Source organism: Leucoraja erinacea, chromosome 6, assembly GCF_028641065.1.
Source record: "Leucoraja erinacea ecotype New England chromosome 6, Leri_hhj_1, whole genome shotgun sequence".
NCBI classification, from domain to species: domain Eukaryota; kingdom Metazoa; phylum Chordata; class Chondrichthyes; order Rajiformes; family Rajidae; genus Leucoraja; species Leucoraja erinaceus.
The window spans coordinates 56,722,189-56,740,793 of record NC_073382.1 but is presented as its reverse complement, the minus strand read 5'-3'; the positions used below and the strand labels follow the sequence as shown (position 1 = coordinate 56,740,793).

The window sequence follows — 18,605 nt, the reverse complement described above, 5'->3', positions numbered from 1 at the left end:
GTCTAGTAAAGCCGGTTTTCTTCATAGTCGAGGAAGGTTTTCAACATATGTGTGGGAGGAGGAAGGTTGCAAGTGACCTTGACCTTGATTTTTTTTTGGGTGGCGGGCAAGGTCACCAGAGGTTGCTGTTTAGGTCTCCTAAATGGGACGGGGGCTTACGCTAGGGACCCTGGTTCCATTCTTACTATGGGTACTGTCTGTACGGAGTTTGTATGTTTCCCCCGTGACCCTGTGTGAATTTTCTCCAGGATCTCCCATTTCCTCCCACACTCCAAAGATGTACAGGTTTGTAGGTTAATTGACTTGGTATAATTGTAAATTGGCCCTTGTGTGTGTAGGACAGTGTTCGTGTGCGAGATCACTGATCCGCCCGGACTTGGTGGGCCGGGTTTATCTCTAAACTAAACTAAACTGTATGTTTTATAAACAGATAAAAATAATTGCACAGCATAGGAACAGGCTTTTCAGTCCACTTTCAGTTTTGTTAAGGAAGGAACTGCAGATGCTGGCTTACACCAAAGATAGACACAAAAAGCTGAAGTAAATCAGCAGGCCAGGCAGCATCTCTGGAGAAAAGGAATAGGTGATGTTTCGGGTTGAGACCCTTTTTCAGTTAACCCTTGAAGCATAAGCTATTTGTGAATTCTCATACAATACACATGTTATAGGAAAGATATTGTTTAAGCTTGAAAGGGTTCAGAGAAGATTTACAAGGATGTTGCCAGGACCAGAGGGTGTGAGGTTGAGTATGCTGGGTGTCTATTCCTTGGAGCACAGGAGGATGAGGGGTGATCTTACACAGGTGTATAAAATCATGAGAGAAATAGATCGGGTAGATGCACAGTCTCTTGCCCAGAGTAGGGGAATCGAGGACCAGAGGGCATAGGTTCCAGATGAAGGGGAAAAGATTTAATAGGAATTTTTCGTTTTTCACACAAAGGGTGGTGGGTGCATGGAACAAGCTGCCAGAGGACATAATTGCGGCTGGGAGTATCCCAACTTTTAAGAAACAGTTAAACAGGTACATGGATAGGACAGGTTTGGACGGATATGGACAAAGTGCAGGCAAGTGGGACTAGTGTAGCTGGGATATTGGTGGCCGGTGTGGGCAAGTTGGGCCGAAGGGCCTGTTTCCACACTGTATCACTCTATAACTCGATGACTATGACATGTGCAGAAAGTGGACGACTGTATACACATTGTACGGAGCTATGTAATGTGAACTCAAATGCATGTGTAAATCCATGAGTGATCAAAGCTGTGTTACCTATACTAATTAGTCTAATTTTTGCACAACCAACAACTTCTAATTGCTCCTATGTTTTGTAAGCGGGTAAAGATAAAGGTTACTTGCATAGAACAGCACAGCACAGCACAGGAACATCCCCGTCATTCCACAATGTCTATGCTGAACATTATATCAGGTTAAACTAACTTTCTCTGCCCGTGTGTGATCCATATATCCCTCTATTCCCTGCATATCCATGTGGCTATCTAAAAGACCCTTAAATGCCACTATTGTATCTTTCTCCACCACCACCCCTAGCAGTACATCCCAGCCACCGAACACTCTCTGTGTCTCAAACTTTCCCCATATATCATCTTTCAAGTTGCCCCCTCATCTTAAAGCTGTGCTTTCCACATTTAACCTTTCCACCCTGGGAAAAAGATTCTGATTTTCTACTATATCTGTGTCTCTCCTAATTTTAGATACCTGTGCTCTTCATAGTGGCAATTGGTAAGCATTATATCACCAATTTATCCTGACTAATAATCTTGATCCTAATTGATTAGTCATAAAATATTTCTCTTTTCTTTTAATTTGGTTCACTCTTGCACTGTGAGAAAACCATTCAAATACATGCCTAGGCATCATCCAAATATTATTTTTAAAAGAGCTATATTTTCCATTAAGCCGTTATAATAATAATAATTAGTTCAACATAATATGTTTATTAGATTATGAAGAATGAAAAATAAAGGAACAAGGTATTTGGGGAAAAATAATGCTGAAACGTTGGTGAGCTTGAAAGCTGATACATTTCAGAGAGGCTATAATTTACATCTTTGCGTTTGGCAAAAGGTAGATTTTCAAGCAATGGATTCTCCAGATATGGAGGGTAGAAAGGAACTGCAGATGCTGGTTTATACCGAAGATCGACACAAAGTGCTGAAGTAACTCAGTGGGACAGGTAGCATCTCTGGGGAAAAGGGATAGGTGATGTTTTGGGTCAAAACCCTTATGGCAATTGATGAGATTACACTTACGGTATTAAGCACAGATTTGGTCTCCATAATTAAGAAAGGTACACAGAGTTCTCATTATTAATAAAGGATAAGGTTACAGACATCCTGCTGATAACATAAAGCAGATATCCTAAGGCTGGATAGTGTAGGAAAGAACTGCAGATGCTGGTTTAAATCGAAGGTAGGCACAAAATGCTGAAGTAACTCAGCGGGACAGCAGCATATCTGGAGAGAAGGAATGGGTGACATTTCGGGTCGAGATCCTTCTTCAGACTTACTGATTAAGGCTGGATAGGGCAGGTTTGGAGGGATATGGACCAAACGTGAGCAGGTGGGACTAGTGTGACTGGGTCATGTTGGCCGGTGTGGGCAAGTTGGGCCGAAGGGCATTTTTCCACATAGTATCACTCTATGACTATGATTCTATGGTGACAAAGATACTAAGGCTAAAAAAGCCTCCTTGGTGATAACAATTCCTGTGCACATTTCAGCATTCAAGTTGCAGCTTGTCATCATAAACATAGGCACTAAGCACTTCAGACCATGGATCCCCATGTTCCCGAACTCTTAGTGTTCCCAAGATAGGCACAAAATGCTGGAGTAACTCTGCAGGCCAGGCAGCATCTCTGGAGAAAAGGAATAGGTGATGTTTCGAGTGGAACCCTTCCTCAGACTGTTCCCAACCCTGTCTTCCAACCCTGGCTCAGGACACACACCAGCACAAGACATCAAATGCAATCTATAGATAGTAAGCCAATAAATAATGAGGACTTAGTGTACTAGCCAGATGGAGAGTGCAGCAAAGATTCATCAGACTGGTGACAGTGATCTAGGGATAATGGGTTTGTTATGTGAAGAGAAATTCAGTAGACCTACACTAAATTCTCTAGAGTTCAGAAGATTGTGAGGTAATCTCATTGAAATATACGAGGGCAATGGAGGGGACTGTGCAGCAGCCTGGGGCTTACCTGGATCAGGAACCGCTGCAGTACATTGACAGGACCGGACTTTGGCCTTTTTGTAAATGGCGCCAAAATATGGCAACTCGTACATGCTTGATCTATGCAAGAAGAATCTCACTGTGCTGTACACAGGTGACAATAAATTGAATAATGGAACCATTGGTGAATTATACACCATTAAATCAATGAACCATTGAAATTCTTAAAAGGACTTTACAGACCCTGGAAAGGAAAAGACTACAAAAAGTAGTGAACATTGCCCAGTCCATCATCGGCTTTGACCTTCCTTCCATCGAGGGGATTTATCGCAGTCGCTGCCTCAAAAAGGCTGGCAGTATCATCAAAGACCCACACCATCCTGGCCACACACTCATCTCCCTGCTACCTTCAGGTAGAAGGTACAGGAGCCTGAAGACTGCAACAACCAGGTTCAGGAATAGCTACTTCCCCACAGCCATCAGGCTATTAAACCTGGCTCGGACAAAACTGATTATTAATAACCACTTTCTGTTATTTGCACTTTACCAGTTTATTTATTCATGTGTGTATATATTTATATTATGGTATATGGACACATTTATCTGTTTTGTAGTAAATGCCTACTATTTTTTTTTCTGTGTGCTTAAGCAAAGCAAGAATTTCATTGTCCTATACAGGGACACATGACAATAAACTCACTTGAACAGACAGGAAGCAAAGAGAATGCTTCACTTAGCCAAGGAGTCTGAGATCTTCACTTCACTGAGGGTCATATCTTCACTGGATGGGCAACTCAGGAGCTAAGTTGTTGCATTCATTGAAAATGCATTACTGGACAAGAAGAAAACCAAGGATTATGGAACTGAAGTAGCAGATCACTGATAATAACAGATGAAAGAGCAATCTCAAAGGCTATTTCTCTTGCTTTTATTCATAATGGTTCCATTATATTCTACTAGAACATCTTGAGCACTAGTAGTTTTTAACACCTGTGGTCATGCATCTTATGACTGATGTATGCAATTGATGCCATCTGTAATGTGTTGAACATTTCCATTCTGTGGAAAATGTTCTGACTGTCAATCCTGTCTATGCCTCTCATCGTCTTATATTGACATTATCAATATATATACTGTGAATCTCACTGACCACAACAGTACATGGAGGTTTCACACTCTTTAAGCACAAAAATAAGACCAAGTGAGTTTCAATTGTGACAATTACAGTTTTTCTCAATATTCTCGACATAGACATGCATAGAATTATATATTTACAATGGGAGCACGTCTTGGCTGACAAGTACAGCTCTGCATAATCAAACACATTTTTGGAATCCAGGCATCTAAAACATCATTCTTTTTCCACTCTAATGGTATTTATTCAAGCAACAATCATCATCCTAAAGATTGAAGATTGTTTTTCATTTGTATGAACACTGGCTGCAACCCCCCCATAATCTCAAAGAATGTCACCCACCTATCAATCCTCACATCCTCAAGCAGATTATCATGCTAGATTAGTCTTCAAGATTCAATAGTGTTTTAATGTTATATGCAGCAGAATGGAACAATAGCATTCTTACTTGATTCTTACAGCACCACAGGCTTGTAAATATACAAACACAAAAAAATGTAACAAAAAACAAAACAATATAGTGCAAAATGAAAGCACAAAGTCAAAGGGTTGATGGGGAAAAGGCAAGAGAATGGAGTTGGGAGGGAAAGATAGATCAGCCATGGTTGAATGGCAGAGAAAATTGGATGGGTCAAATGGCCTAATTCTGTTCCTATAACTTAAGAACATGAAATCCCTGGTGTGACACAGGCAGTTCACAGTTCAGAGTTTAGTTGAAGTTCATAGCATTCAATAGCCTGGTGGTTGTTGGGAAGAAGCTGTTCCTCAACCTGGACATTACAGTTTTCAGATTCCTGTATCTTCTTCCCGATGGCAGGAATGAAATGGCAGTGTGGCCAGCCCAGGGTGATGCCGGCTGACTTTTTGAGATGTTTGCACCTCCTATGTGGGGAGGTCAGTACCTGTGATAGACTGGGCAGTTTTCACCACTTTCGTGATCTCCTTTGTTCCTAGGCATTCGAGTTGCGAAACCAGGTGATGATGTAACTAGTCGGCATGTTCTCTACAGTACACCTGTAGATGTCCAAGTCTACACTCATTGACATACTGAATCTCCTCATTCTCAGGAAGTAGAGGCATTGATGGAGCTTTCTTTATGATTGTTTCAATGCTCTTAGTCCAGGGCAGATCTTCAGAGATATGCACACCCAGGAACATGAAGTTATTGACTCTTCCCACCACTGGCCCATTGATGAAGACATTATTGTGAATTCTCGGCCCTTCTCTTCTAAAGTCAACAGTCAGTTCCTGGGTTTTACTGACTTTGCCAACGAGGTTGTTGTTCTAGCACCATTCAATCAGACGGTTAATTTGCCTCCTATACTCTGACTCATGATTGCCTGTAATACGTCCAACAACAGTGGTGTCATCAGTGAAGATAAAGATGGAGTTGCAACTATATCTGGCTACACAGTCATGGGACAGAATCAAAAAGCTGGAATAACTCAGCGGGACAGGCAGCATCTCTGTAGAGAAGGAATGGGTGACGTTTCAAGTCAAGACCCTTCTTCAGGCCCGTCTTGACCCGAAAGGTCACCCATTCCTTCTCTCCAGAGATGCCACGTGTCCCACTGAGTTACTCCAGCTTTTTGTGCCTATCTTCGTTTTAAACCGGCATCTACAGTTCCTTCCTACACGGTCATGGGTATAGAGTGAGTAGAGCAGGGGGCTAAGCACACGGTCTTGAAGTGCCTTTGAGCTGATGGTTATCAAGGAGGAAGAATTGTTGCCAATTGATTATCATTGATGTTGATATAAAAGTATTAGTACTCAAAAACTGAAAAATAACCCAGATTCTATACCTAAAAATCAATGAGTAGTGACGAATTTGGTCCTTCATTAATGAAGATTAATATAACATCAACAGGTTATGTATATATATATATATATTACATTTATTAAGAATAACCTATTCTTTACTTTATTCATTTATTGAACGTTAAAAAATACAAACACAAATAAACTTGTAAGCAATAAAAAAAGAAAATAAAACACAAAGGAAAACAAACAAATAAGTAACTCAAATAATACAAATAAGATCGTTCATGTTCAAAAGGGGTAAGATGAAGTTCGAAAACTTTTCTGAAGAATAAGCCTTGATAAATAACCAACTATAGGGGGCATTGCTACTTTTTATACTTTATTGCAAATACCTCTGATGAAATTTTGCAATGACAGGGTTTTATTTGCCTCAACTTCTGGCATTCTCCTTCACCTGTTCTTCACCTGATCTGCTCCATTACTGATAAAGCTCAATTGAATGTAAGCTGCTGGAGAATGCACAGTGTATGCTACTGCATATCTGATCCTCATTATTCCTTGATACCAAATATTTTAAGCGACAATGTGTGAGTATCAGAGGATGTCACCATGACATTAACATTGTTAAAAACAAATGAATCAAAACAATTCTGCAAGCTTGGTGTTAACCCACAATAGCAAATGAACTGAGAATACAAAACAACTTGAATTAAAAACCATGAAATTTATAACAATATTATATGGCCAATAAGCATTGGTCTGGAAAAGCAATCTTATTTCATGACTAATAATTGGAAGCATTATAATTCATTATTTTGGTTAATCAACAACGTCTTTGAAATGCTGGAGGCTGGAGAACAAGGATAGGTGACGTATGAGTCAGGACCCTTCTACCTATCAAAAACCCTCCTCACCTGTATCAACCTATTAACTGCTAGGCTTTGACCTGCCCCTCCTCTCTTCCAGGTTTCTTCCCCCTTCCCCACCCCCCGCCCCCACAATCAGCCTGAAGGAGGGTCTCGATCTGAAACATCAACTATCCATGTTCTCCAGAGATGTTGCCTGACCCGCTGTGGTATACCAGCACTTTGTGTCTTATTCGTAAATCAGCATATGCAATTCCTTGTTTCTAAATTTGCCTTTGAATGCAGATTCTTATTAAAATGCTCCATTAACATAGAAACATAGAAACATAGAAATTAGGTGCAGGAGTAGGCCATTCGGCCCTTCGAGCCTGCACCGCCATTCAATATGATCATGGCTGATCATCCAACTCAGTATCCCATACCTGCCTTCTCTCCATACCCTCTGATCCTGTTAGCCACAAGGGCCACATCTAACTCCCTCTTAAATATAGCCAATGAACTGGCCTCAACTACCCTCTGTGGCAGAGAGTTCCAGAGATTCACCACTCTCTGTGTGAAAAAAGTTCTTCTCATCTCGGTTTTAAAGGATTTCCCCCTTATCCTTAAGCTGTGACCCCTTGTCCTGGACTTCCCCAACATCGGGAACAATCTTCCTGCATCTAGCCTGTCCAACCCCTTAAGAATTTTGTAAGTTTCTATAAGATCCCCTCTCAATCTCCTAGAGAGTTTAAACCAAGTCTATCCAGTCTTTCTTCATAAGACAGTCCTGACATCCCAGGAATCAGTCTGGTGAACCATCTCTGCACTCCCTCTATGGCAATAATGTCCTTCCTCAGATTTGGAGACCAAAACTGTACGCAATACTCCAGGTGTGGTCTCACCAAGACCCTGTACAACTGCAGTAGAACCTCCCTGCTCCTATACTCAAATCCTTTTGCTATGAAAGCCAACATACCATTCGCTTTCCTTTACTGCCTGCTGCACCTGCATGCCTAACTTCAATGACTGGTGTACCATGACACCCAGGTCTTGCTGCATCTCCCCCTTTCCTAGTCGGCCACCATTTAGATAATAATCTGCTTTCCCGTTTTTGCCACCAAAATGGATAACCTCTCATTTATCCACATTATACTGCATCTGCCAAACATTTGCCCACTCACCCAGCCTATCCAAGTCACCTTGCAGTCTCCTAGCATCCTCGTCACAGCTAACACTGCCCCCCAGTTTAGTGTCATCCGCAAACTTGGAGATATTGCTTTTAATTCCCTCATCCAGATCATTAATATATATTGTAAATAGCTGGGGTCCCAGCACTGAGCCTTGCGGTACCCCACTAGTCACTGCCTGCCATTGTGAAAAGGACCCGTTTACTCCTACTCTTTGCTTCCTGTTTGCCAGCAGTTCTCTATCCACATCAATACTGAATCCCCAATGCCGTGTGCTTTAAGTTTGTATACTAATCTCTTATGTGGGACCTTGTCGAAAGCCTTCTGGAAGTCCAGATACACCACATCCATTGGTTCTCCCCTATCCACGCTACTAGTTACATCCTCGAAAAATTCTATAAGATTCGTCAGACATGATTTACCTTTCGTAAATCCATGCTGACTTTGTCCAATGATTTCACCACTTTCCAAATGTGCTGCTATCCCATCTTTAATAACTGACTCTAGCAGTTTCCCCACTACCGATGTTAGACTAACTGGTCTGTAATTCCCCGTTTTCTCTCTCCCTCCCTTCTTAAAAAGTGGGGTTACGTTTGCTACCCGCCAATCCTCTGGAACTACTCCAGAATCTAAAGAGTTTTGAAAGATTATTACTAATGCATCCACTATTTCTGGAGCTACTTCCTTAGGTACTCTGGGATGCAGCCTATCTGGCCCTGGGGATTTATTGGCCTTTAATCCATTCAATTTACCCAACACCACTTCCCGACTAACCTGGATTTCACTCAATTCCTCCAACTCCTTTGACCCGCGGTCCCCTGCTATTTCCGGCAGATTATTTATGTCTTCCTTTGTGAAGACGGAACCAAAGTAGTTATTCAATTGGTCCGCCATATCCTTGTTCCCCATGATCAACTCACCTGTTTCTGACTGCAAGGGACCTACATTTGTTTTAACTAATCTCTTTCTTTTCACATATCTATAAAAACCTTTGTAGTCAGTTTTTATGTTCCCTGCCAGTTTTCTTTCATAATCCATTTTTCCTTTCCTAATTAAGCCCTTCGTCCTCCTCTGCTGGTCTCTGAATTTCTCCCAGTCCTCCGGTATGCTGCTTTTTCTGGCTAATTTGTATGCATCATCCTTCGCTTTGATACTATCCCCGATTTCCCTTGTTATCCACGGATGCACTACCTTCCCTGATTTATTCCTTTGCCAAACTGGGATGAACAATTTTTGTAGTTCATCCATGCAGTCTTTAAATATCTTCCATTGCATATCCACCGTCAACCCTTTTAGAATTAATTGCCAGTCAATCTTGGCCAAGATTTAGTATGATATATTGAGAGATTCTTCAATCATATTATAAAAGCAGATATTTTGCTGGCTCATATGGGGATGTTGAAATTTTTGAGATAAGGTCATACAGTGTGGACACAGGACCTTTGGCCTAAATTGTGCACACCAACCTACATGTCCCATTTGGCCATATCACTCAAAACCTGTCCTATCCATGTACCTGTCCAAATGTTTCGTAAACGTCACAATAGTACCTGCCTCAAACAGTTCTGGCAGCTCGTTCCATACACGCACCACCCTCTATGTGAAAAGGTTACCCCTCAGATTCCTATTAAATCTTTCCTCCCTCACCTTAAACCTATGCCCTCTTGTTCTTGATTTCTCTACTCTGGTCAATAGTTTACCCGATCAATTCCTTTCATGATTTTGTACACCTCTATAAGATCACCCCTCATCCTCCTGCATTCCAAGGAATAGAGTCCTAGCCTGCTGAACCTCTCCATATAGCGTAGGCCCTCAAGTCCTGGCCACATCCTTGTAAATCTTTTCTGCAGCATTGATATTGGAGACAGTCCAGAGTTAGACGTGCTGCCTGATGTGCAGCACTTGACACAATTTACAAGGCAAGTAATTAGAAAGTGCAAGGACAAGCATGGGGTCAGATGGATATCGAAGCACTCCACAGCCAAAGTAAAAACCTATTGTAATCTATTGTTACTTATCCCAGACATACTGTATTTAAACCAAATGGTTGAACTTTGAGACAATGGCATAAATCAGTGGAAATTCAATTTATAAAACATTATTTAATCTTAGCGGATATTTTCCACACCTGGCTGATTAGTTGCAGAAATGGAATAGACCAACGAAGATCTCCACGGAAATAAAACAACATGGAAACAAGATATTTTTTCTTCAGTTGCTAAACTAGAAAGAAAAGACAGAGATATTTCTGATTTACCTTCAGGATTTTAGCAAGAAGGAAGTGAACTGGTCTCGATCAACAGCAACCGCTTTTACAGCCCACTGGATAAATAATCCACCTTCAGTGAAACATTCAGAAGCAAAATATGATGTTTAGGTTTATTAATTTCAGGTGTACCAAGAAACAGTGAAAAGTTTTTGTTTTTGTGGTTTCAATCGAATCAGGTAATATTATAGCTCAATACAATCAAACAATACACAACAGGTGGAGCAATGAGAAATGCTTCAGAGTGCAGAAAAATGTTTTGTTGGCATTGTAGAGTAACAGTTAAAGAGAAAACGGTCATATGGCTACATATTTATTTTATTGCATGCGCTCAAGGGTAGGGTTCTACACCGATGGCTGAAATATGGGAACTTCAAATAGTAAATGGGAACTTCATCAACAATATATAGAAAGAGTTTTGCATTGCTGGAAAGGGAAAGGAAAGCCCAAGGTAATTATTACTGTGCACTTTTTAAATTGACAATCGAAGTGAATGAGGAACATTTTCTCAACGGATCATATTCAGATGAATAAGATACTTGGATCATCAGGTTGAATATGACAAATTCAATTACATTTTCTTGTATCAACAGCTAGCAAGGATAGAAGAATACTTGTAATAAATTTTAAACACTTTTGCAAATTTACAAATAAGTAGTTTTAACTCATGATGTTCAGTGAGGCATGCTTAAAACCTCAGTAAATCATGATTTTTTAAATTTACCATGGAGGGATTTGACTGTTTCTAAACATTTTAATTTATTTATTTCTGTCAAATTGAAGCATTTCTTTGAAATCAAGTTATTAGTTGAAAACGTTCAATATTCTGCTCAGTCTCTTTGATTGGGATTCCCACATAGTTTGTATCAATTTAATTGAAATTCAATCTTCCCAGTCACCTGATATTTAAAGCCCTGTCCCACGGTACGAGTACATTCCAAGAGCTCTCCCGAGTTTAAAAAAAATCAAACTCGTGGTAAGCACGGAAAATGAACGTAGCGGGTACGTCGGAGCTCGGGGACGTCTCTTAGCGCTAACGGCAGGTACTCGAGAAGACCCGCTTACAGCAGGTAAGCACGGGAAGACTCATGAAGATTTTTCAACATGATGAAAAATGTCCACAAAAGCCCCAAGTACCGACGAGTGGCCATTACCGTAAATTTCCGAGTAAATTTCCATAATATTCAGGGCAAACTCGGGAGAACTCTTGGAATGAACTCGTACTGTGGGACAGGGCTTTTAAGCATCTTAGGTTTGTTTGGTCAATTCTAAATTGAAAAATTGCACCTCCTCCAACCTCATCTACTGTATCCAGTGTTCCCGGTGTGGGCTCCTATATATCGGCGAGACAAGAGTAGACTTGCCGATCTTTTCACAGAACATTTACGCCTTGGCTTTCGTGATCTCCCGGTTGCCAAACATTTTAACTTCCCCTCCCATTCCCACACGGACCTTTCTGTCCTCAGCTTTCTCTTCCTATCAGAGTGAGGTCCAATGCAAATTGGAGGAACAACACCCTCATATTTCATTTGGGCAGCTTACAACCCAGTGGTGTGAACCTTGATTTCTCTAATTTCCAGTAACGCCTTCATTTCCTCCCATCTCCACTCTCTTCACCCCTCCCCCACCCTAGTTATCCGACCAGTTCTGCAGTTGGCGTCCTTGAATCCCTCTTGTTATCACGTTTTCCCCAGCCACCAATGGGCTATTATGGGCTCCCCCATCCTGGGGTCATCTATTGCCGGCCCTGATTTGTTCTGTTATTTTCTCATCTCCAGTTTATTCCCCCCCCCCCCTCCCCCTCCCCACCTCTAGTTCCTGTGTGAAAAAGGGTTCCAAACCAAACCATCCAAATTCTTTTTTCTCCAGAGATGCTGCTTAAGACGCTGAGTTACTTCAACATTTTGTGTCAATTTGCGAAGAATAATCCCATTAATTCAGACGTGAAACAGATTTAATTTCCAAAATTCTCTATGATCTCTAACGGTGATGTTCATTATGAATTAAAATGATAGACAATTTGCAACTTGTAAGGAAACACTTTCTGGCTCTTCCCCCTATTTGTCCACTTAACTATCGTCCCTGGATGATCCCACAGATGGAATAAAGTTACTACGGTTTATGGTGACCATTGTTTTTTTTAAATGTGCTATAGAAATAAAAGTGACTTGACTTGACATTGAAGAATTGGCTCAAAACTGTGTTTGAATCCAGGTCAGGTTGGGTTGCAAGGCCGGCCCTCCGATTTGGTGTATTTTTGGTGGACCCCTCTCCATCACTGTATGAATTCATGTTTAAAGGCACCCTGAGATTGCTTCAGAGGTACTCGGTATCCAGCTCGGGAATGAGAATGTCTTACTTCCATTCTTGTGTTCGCTTGAGGTTAACCTGATGAGGTTAATGAGGCTAAAGTAGGAAATGCCTACTCTTTCACAGATGGGAGGGGGGGGGGGAGGGATTGAGGGTGGTAGTTGGTGGCTGATTGATTTGGTGTTTGGATAATTGTGTTTAGTCGAGACATACAGCACAGAAACTGGCCGTTCAACCATTGAGTCCACGCCAATCAGCAATACACATACACTGGCACTATCCTATACACTAGGTACAATTTACAAATTCACTGAAGCCAAATTAACCTAAAAATATGTATGACTTTTGAGTGTAGGAGGAAACCAGAACACCTGGAGAAAACCTACGCAGTCACAGGGAGAACGTGTAAACTGCATACAGACAGCACCCGTAGTCAAGATCGAACCTGGTGCTCTGGCACTGTTAGGCAACAACTCTACCACTGCGCCAGCAGGCCGGCCATTAATTGTGGATGATGAATTACTTCCACTGCTTTTGCAGGGCCACTGTGTAGTTGCAGTGCATGAATTCTAGGTTCTCAGTACAGGTACCATCCTAAATGCTCCATCTGACTTTGGGTGACCATGGATCAGACAATCCCAGGAATTTGTAGGGATATCTCATTTCCCTCAAGAAGGCTTTGAGCACAACCTTGAAATTCTTTGCGTATTCACCTGGTAATTTCTTCCCATGACTGGAGCTCAGAGTAGAGCTTCTGTTCAGGGAGTCTGGTGTTGGGGAACCGAGCAAAGTGGCCCGTCCAATTTGGCTGCCTGGATGTGACTGGGGTTTCAGTTCTTGAATTATTGGATTTGGGAAAGGATGGGTTGCTTGTCCTTGCAGTGAATTTGGAGGTTTAGGGCGCCAGTGTTGTTGGTATTTTTCCATTGCCTTGAGGTGCCTGCTGTAGATATTCCGAGTCTCAGTAATATGTAGGAGCTGATGGAGCTCAGCTGTCCAGTTAACCGAGACATCACCTGGGTGGAACCTGGGTCTCTGGCTCTGTAAGTCATCAACTCTACCACTGTGCTGCCCTAACAGAATCCACACAGATTCAAGGAGTAACTCAAGTGGTATTCAAGGAATATCCTTCTGTAGTTACCACTATCGGACTTGGCTCCTTTATTTAAGATAGTTACAATTAAAGCATCAATATGGTCTCCTGGAGGAAGGTTATAAGACTATGGGTTTGTGATTGAAGTTCTGTATTGCTCAGTTTCAAGATTTCATAAGAAAAGCATCTGTTCCTGAGTCCTTATTCTTTTTTGATGTTTATATAACCTTGTTATTCAAGAGTCAAGTGTGCTCATGTTTTTCATAAAAACTATTGGGACTTACAAGAACTATTCTCAAATCTAACCCTGGAAGTAGAAATGTTAATGGAGGCTTAGTTCCCTGTTAACAAACATAGGAAGCTGGTACTTACAATATTCATTCCGCAGTTTTAACTCTTAATTTGTCCCATACTCTATTGGAAGCATTAGGGTTGCCTACAAGATTAATGAACCAACAAAGTCACTTCCCTTTTGGTGAACATAATGTATCACCTATATCTTATGAAGCAAAAGACCATTTGAAAGAAAATAGTTTTCTTTGTTAGTGGTGGATGTGTACATGGAAGTTATGTACTATAACTTGATCTGAAGTATTAGTAAATATAAACTCAAAGCTTCATGTTAAGGAATATACCAGGAAAAATGTAATCTTGCAGAAAAAGAAAATTGTATGTAAGATTCGTGGGCCACAAGGTGCTGGACCACAAATATTTTCTGGGATTGAGCAAAGACAAATTTGCACATTGTAGGTGTTTAACGCCTTGCAATTTTGGTTAAAGTCTGGATTATTTGTTGGTGCTTCTCTGTGAGGTGCATGTGATGTATCACCCACTGAACGAGAGTGCTATGTCTTGAACCTCATGCATGTGCTGCTTGCTGGTCTCTGCCTCAGGAGAAGGCTTGGGTAAAGTTTGTTGTTGAGTCAACGCAGTTGGCCAAATCGTCAGCAATTTTTAAGATGGCAGTGGAATACCACAGGAGTTGTTTGAAACCACGGAAGGTTCCAGTTGGTTAATGGATGCTGCTTTTAACAGGCCAAATGTATCACTTAATCATACAGCACAGAAAGAGGCCTTTGGCCTACCATGTCCATAGCAGATGTCAAGAATCTATCTACACTAATCATCTTTATCAATACTTGGTCAATAGACGTATTTATTACCGGCAGCCTCTTTGTCTGAGGCCACCAATTTGTGGGAAGCCTTCCAAGGTTTCTTCTGAAAGCTTTGCAAGACCTGCTGCTAGCCAGCTGATCCAGGCAGAGGGCAGCATTCCCATGTGCTGCCGGCTGCTTTTGGATTATCAGAGAATCATACAACACAAAAACAGGCCCTTCGGCCCAATTTCCCCATGCCTACCACAATGCTGCGTCTACCCACCAAGATCCCACCTGCTCACCTTTGGCCCATATCCTTCGAAACCTTTCCTATCCATGTACCTGTCCAAATGTCTTTTAAATGTTGTAATAGTACTTGCCTCAAACACCGCCTCTGATAGCTCATTCCCTACACCCGCCAAGCTATGCATGAAAAACTGCCCTCTCATTTAATCTTTCCCCCATCACGTTAAACCTATATCCTTTGGTTATACCGAATAGTGAAAGACTCGGATAGAGTGGATGTGGAGAGGATATTTCCATGATTGAGAGTCTAGGACCAGAGAGCACAGCTACAGAATAAAATGATGTACCTTTAGAAAGGAGATGAGAAGGAATTTCTCTAGGCAGAGGGTGGTGAGTCTGTGGAATTCATTGCCACCGACATCTGTGGAGGACAAAATATTGGGTATTTTTAAAGCAGAGAATGACAGGTTTTTGATTACTAAGGATGTTAGTGGTTATTCATGAGAAGGCGGGAGAATGGGGTTGAGAGGGAAAGATAGACCTCGTCCCCTTTGATCTCTTATTTTCACATCTTACTCTTCCATATCTCTAGGTCCCACTCCCCTGACTCTCAGTCTGAAGAAGGGTCTTGACCCGAAACATCGCCCATTCCTTCTCTCCAGAGATGCTGCCTGTCCCACTCCAGTATTTTGTGCCTTCCTTTACAAAACATTTGGAATCCCTTTCGTATATATCTAGCATATCTTGAGATAAAAGGTGGATGGTCGGATTGGATGCTCTCCGACCTATTAAAGAGCGCGTTTTCCAAATCAGGGAATGCGTGGTCACAGGTTAGCTGTTGTCAAATCAGTGTAGCATGAGCTACCTGCTCAGCATGATATGAGCAGACAACATGAGACACATGCCACTGTGCTCTCCAAAGTACTGAAATGGATGAGTCACACTTTAACTGTGCACTCACAAATGAAAATAGAAACAAGTTGGCATTTAATGTGTCAAGTTAGGCTCCACAAATCCTAATTCTGTGCCCTAAATCTTATTTTTACATGTAACTTGTCTTTACATTAATTTCCAGAGCATGTCATAGATGCTTAGTTTAGTTTAGTTTAGAGATGCTGTGTGGAAACAGGCCCTTCGACCCACCGAGATCACTCCACCCATTCGTACGTTAGTTCTGTGTTATCCCACTTTCATATCCTATGCACTCGGGGCAGTTTACAGAAGCCGATTAACCTACAAACCTATATGTCTTTGGAATGCGGGAGGAAACCGGAGCACCCAGAGGAAACCCCCGTGGTCACAGGGAGAACATCAAACCCCACACGTAGTCACGTGTCACGATTTTCGTACCCGTAGTCACAATTGAACCCAGGTCTCTGCTGCTCTGAGGCAGTAGTGTAGCTGTACTGCTGTATCTCTGTGCTACCCTCAGCTGTTGGTTGTCTGATGTTCCAATGTCATCTCATTGAATCTTAACCATAATTTGCAAAACTCAAGTCATATCCTGGGCAAAACTGTTGGTCTTCCAGCAAACTAATAGTTAAAACTAACAATTACTTCCACCCCATGCTAGTTATTAAAGTTATATGACGGTGTAACCTCAGGGTCATTTCCCCACACCCTGCTCTGAAATCAAATTGTCTGCCAAGGAGTTTAAAAAAATGTGCTGATTCTATTATTGCGGTTACAAATAGACATCCACTAACTTAATAAATCAGCAAGCAGTATCAAACATTCACGGAGAATGAAGTGACAAATGCTGACATATAATCTGGTGAAGGCTTTAATGGCTTAATGTTTCCCCTTCCCCCTCCCACCAAAGGCTGATCTGTGAACTTGTATGGGAAATAGGTATGAAATATCTGTTCAGTCTAATAGACACAGAGGCAGCTTGGGGTGCTGCACTTTAAGAGGTATGCTACTGTATTTCACCAGTTAATCAGATTGACTGCAAGTAATTACCTCTCATTTACATCTCAATTAATCATAATTGTTAATTTGAAATTATCCATTTGCAGTACTTAAAAGAGGATGTGGTAAATAATTTAATTCATACATCTTCACTGATGTTAAAAGCACGATATTATCAAATCCAAGTCTTAAGGTAGCATACGAGGTGTAATGGACTCTGGTACAAAATAGGGCTTGCATTCAGTTTGTTCAGAGGTGGTTTCATCAATCACAACATGTTGGTTTGAAGCATTGCGCAATTTAGCAATCACTATCATTGACACTTAACTGACAGTTTCACAATTTTATTATCTAGACTCTGAAATATGTTTTACAGTATTTTAAACTCAAAGTGGCAGAAGAACCTTGTGTCATTCTGTAATTTAGATTTGTAATCTTTCTGCCTCTATATACAATATAAAGAATTGCAATTTAAGAATGCTTTCAAACTTTCATATTAACTGCACATTTTTATAATGAGCTTTTATAATGGACATCCGTTAGCCCGGTGGACATCCGGAGGCGCTGTTGCTAGCTGCCTTCGCCCACAGTCTGGTTGTCTTTTGTATTTTTTGTTATGTTTAAAGTATGATTTTTTAAAGTTTTTTTCAGTATCTTGTGGGGGAAGAGGGTATGGGTAAGGGGGAACCGTCCTTCAGTCACTTCCTGACGAGGATGTGACTGTTATCTGAGTCGCACCCTCGCCCCCCTCCTCGCGGCCTACTAGCTGGATTGGCGCGGCCTTTCCTGCCGGACCGGACCAGAGCTTCAGCAGCGGCGGCGAGGCACTGGAAACATCGCGGAGTGGGCGAGGCCTTACCTAGGATTGCCGCTTGGAGCTCCAACATCGCGGAGCTGTGGGTGTGGAGCTCCCAACGCGGGCAGCACTGACCTCGACATCGTGGAGTCCTGGGACCCTTTGCCGGGGGTCGCCAGCGCGAATCTCCGCCCAACGTGGCCTGTGGACATCGTTGGCCGATTCAGAGGTCCAGGCTGCTGAGGATGTTCTCCCGTTCCACGTTGGGATTCCATCATTCCCGGCGAGAGGGCCTGAACATCGGGCCACCCGAGCGGCAACTGTGGGGTGCTCGGGAGGCCCCGACCATGGGTGAACATTGGGGAACATCAGTGAGGAGGTTGCCTGGACTTTGGTTCCTTCCCTCACAGTGGGGAACTTTGGTGCCGCTGTGGGGATGTTTGTGTTCTGTGTTTTTGTGTTTTTTTAAATTATTTGTATGACTAAGGGAAAAATAATTTTGTTGTCTCTTAATTGAAGACAATGACAACAAATTAAATCAAATCAAATCAAATTCAATGAAAGTCACAGTGCCAGAAGTGTGGATTTCAAGCCACACGTTAGGAACACATGCTATGATGCATGCCATGCAGGAATTTAAAAAAATATCTGCCAAGCTGTAAAGAAGTGTGCGTAAAGAATTATCTTGAGCCCAGACCCGGAGCTGTGCCCTGTGGTACACAGACTGCTGTTTCTGCCCCTGTACCAGTGTGAAAGAAACAAACAAGCCCC

At 41.9% G+C, this 18,605-nt stretch overlaps 1 protein-coding gene across 1 annotated transcript in view; it reads left to right on the top strand.

Moving 5' to 3' along the window:
• LOC129698179 (PC3-like endoprotease variant B) overlaps positions 1 to 18,605 on the top strand; it is a 685,304-nt gene that overhangs the window by 241,138 nt on the left and 425,561 nt on the right. The gene's annotated exons all lie outside the window — the stretch shown is intronic.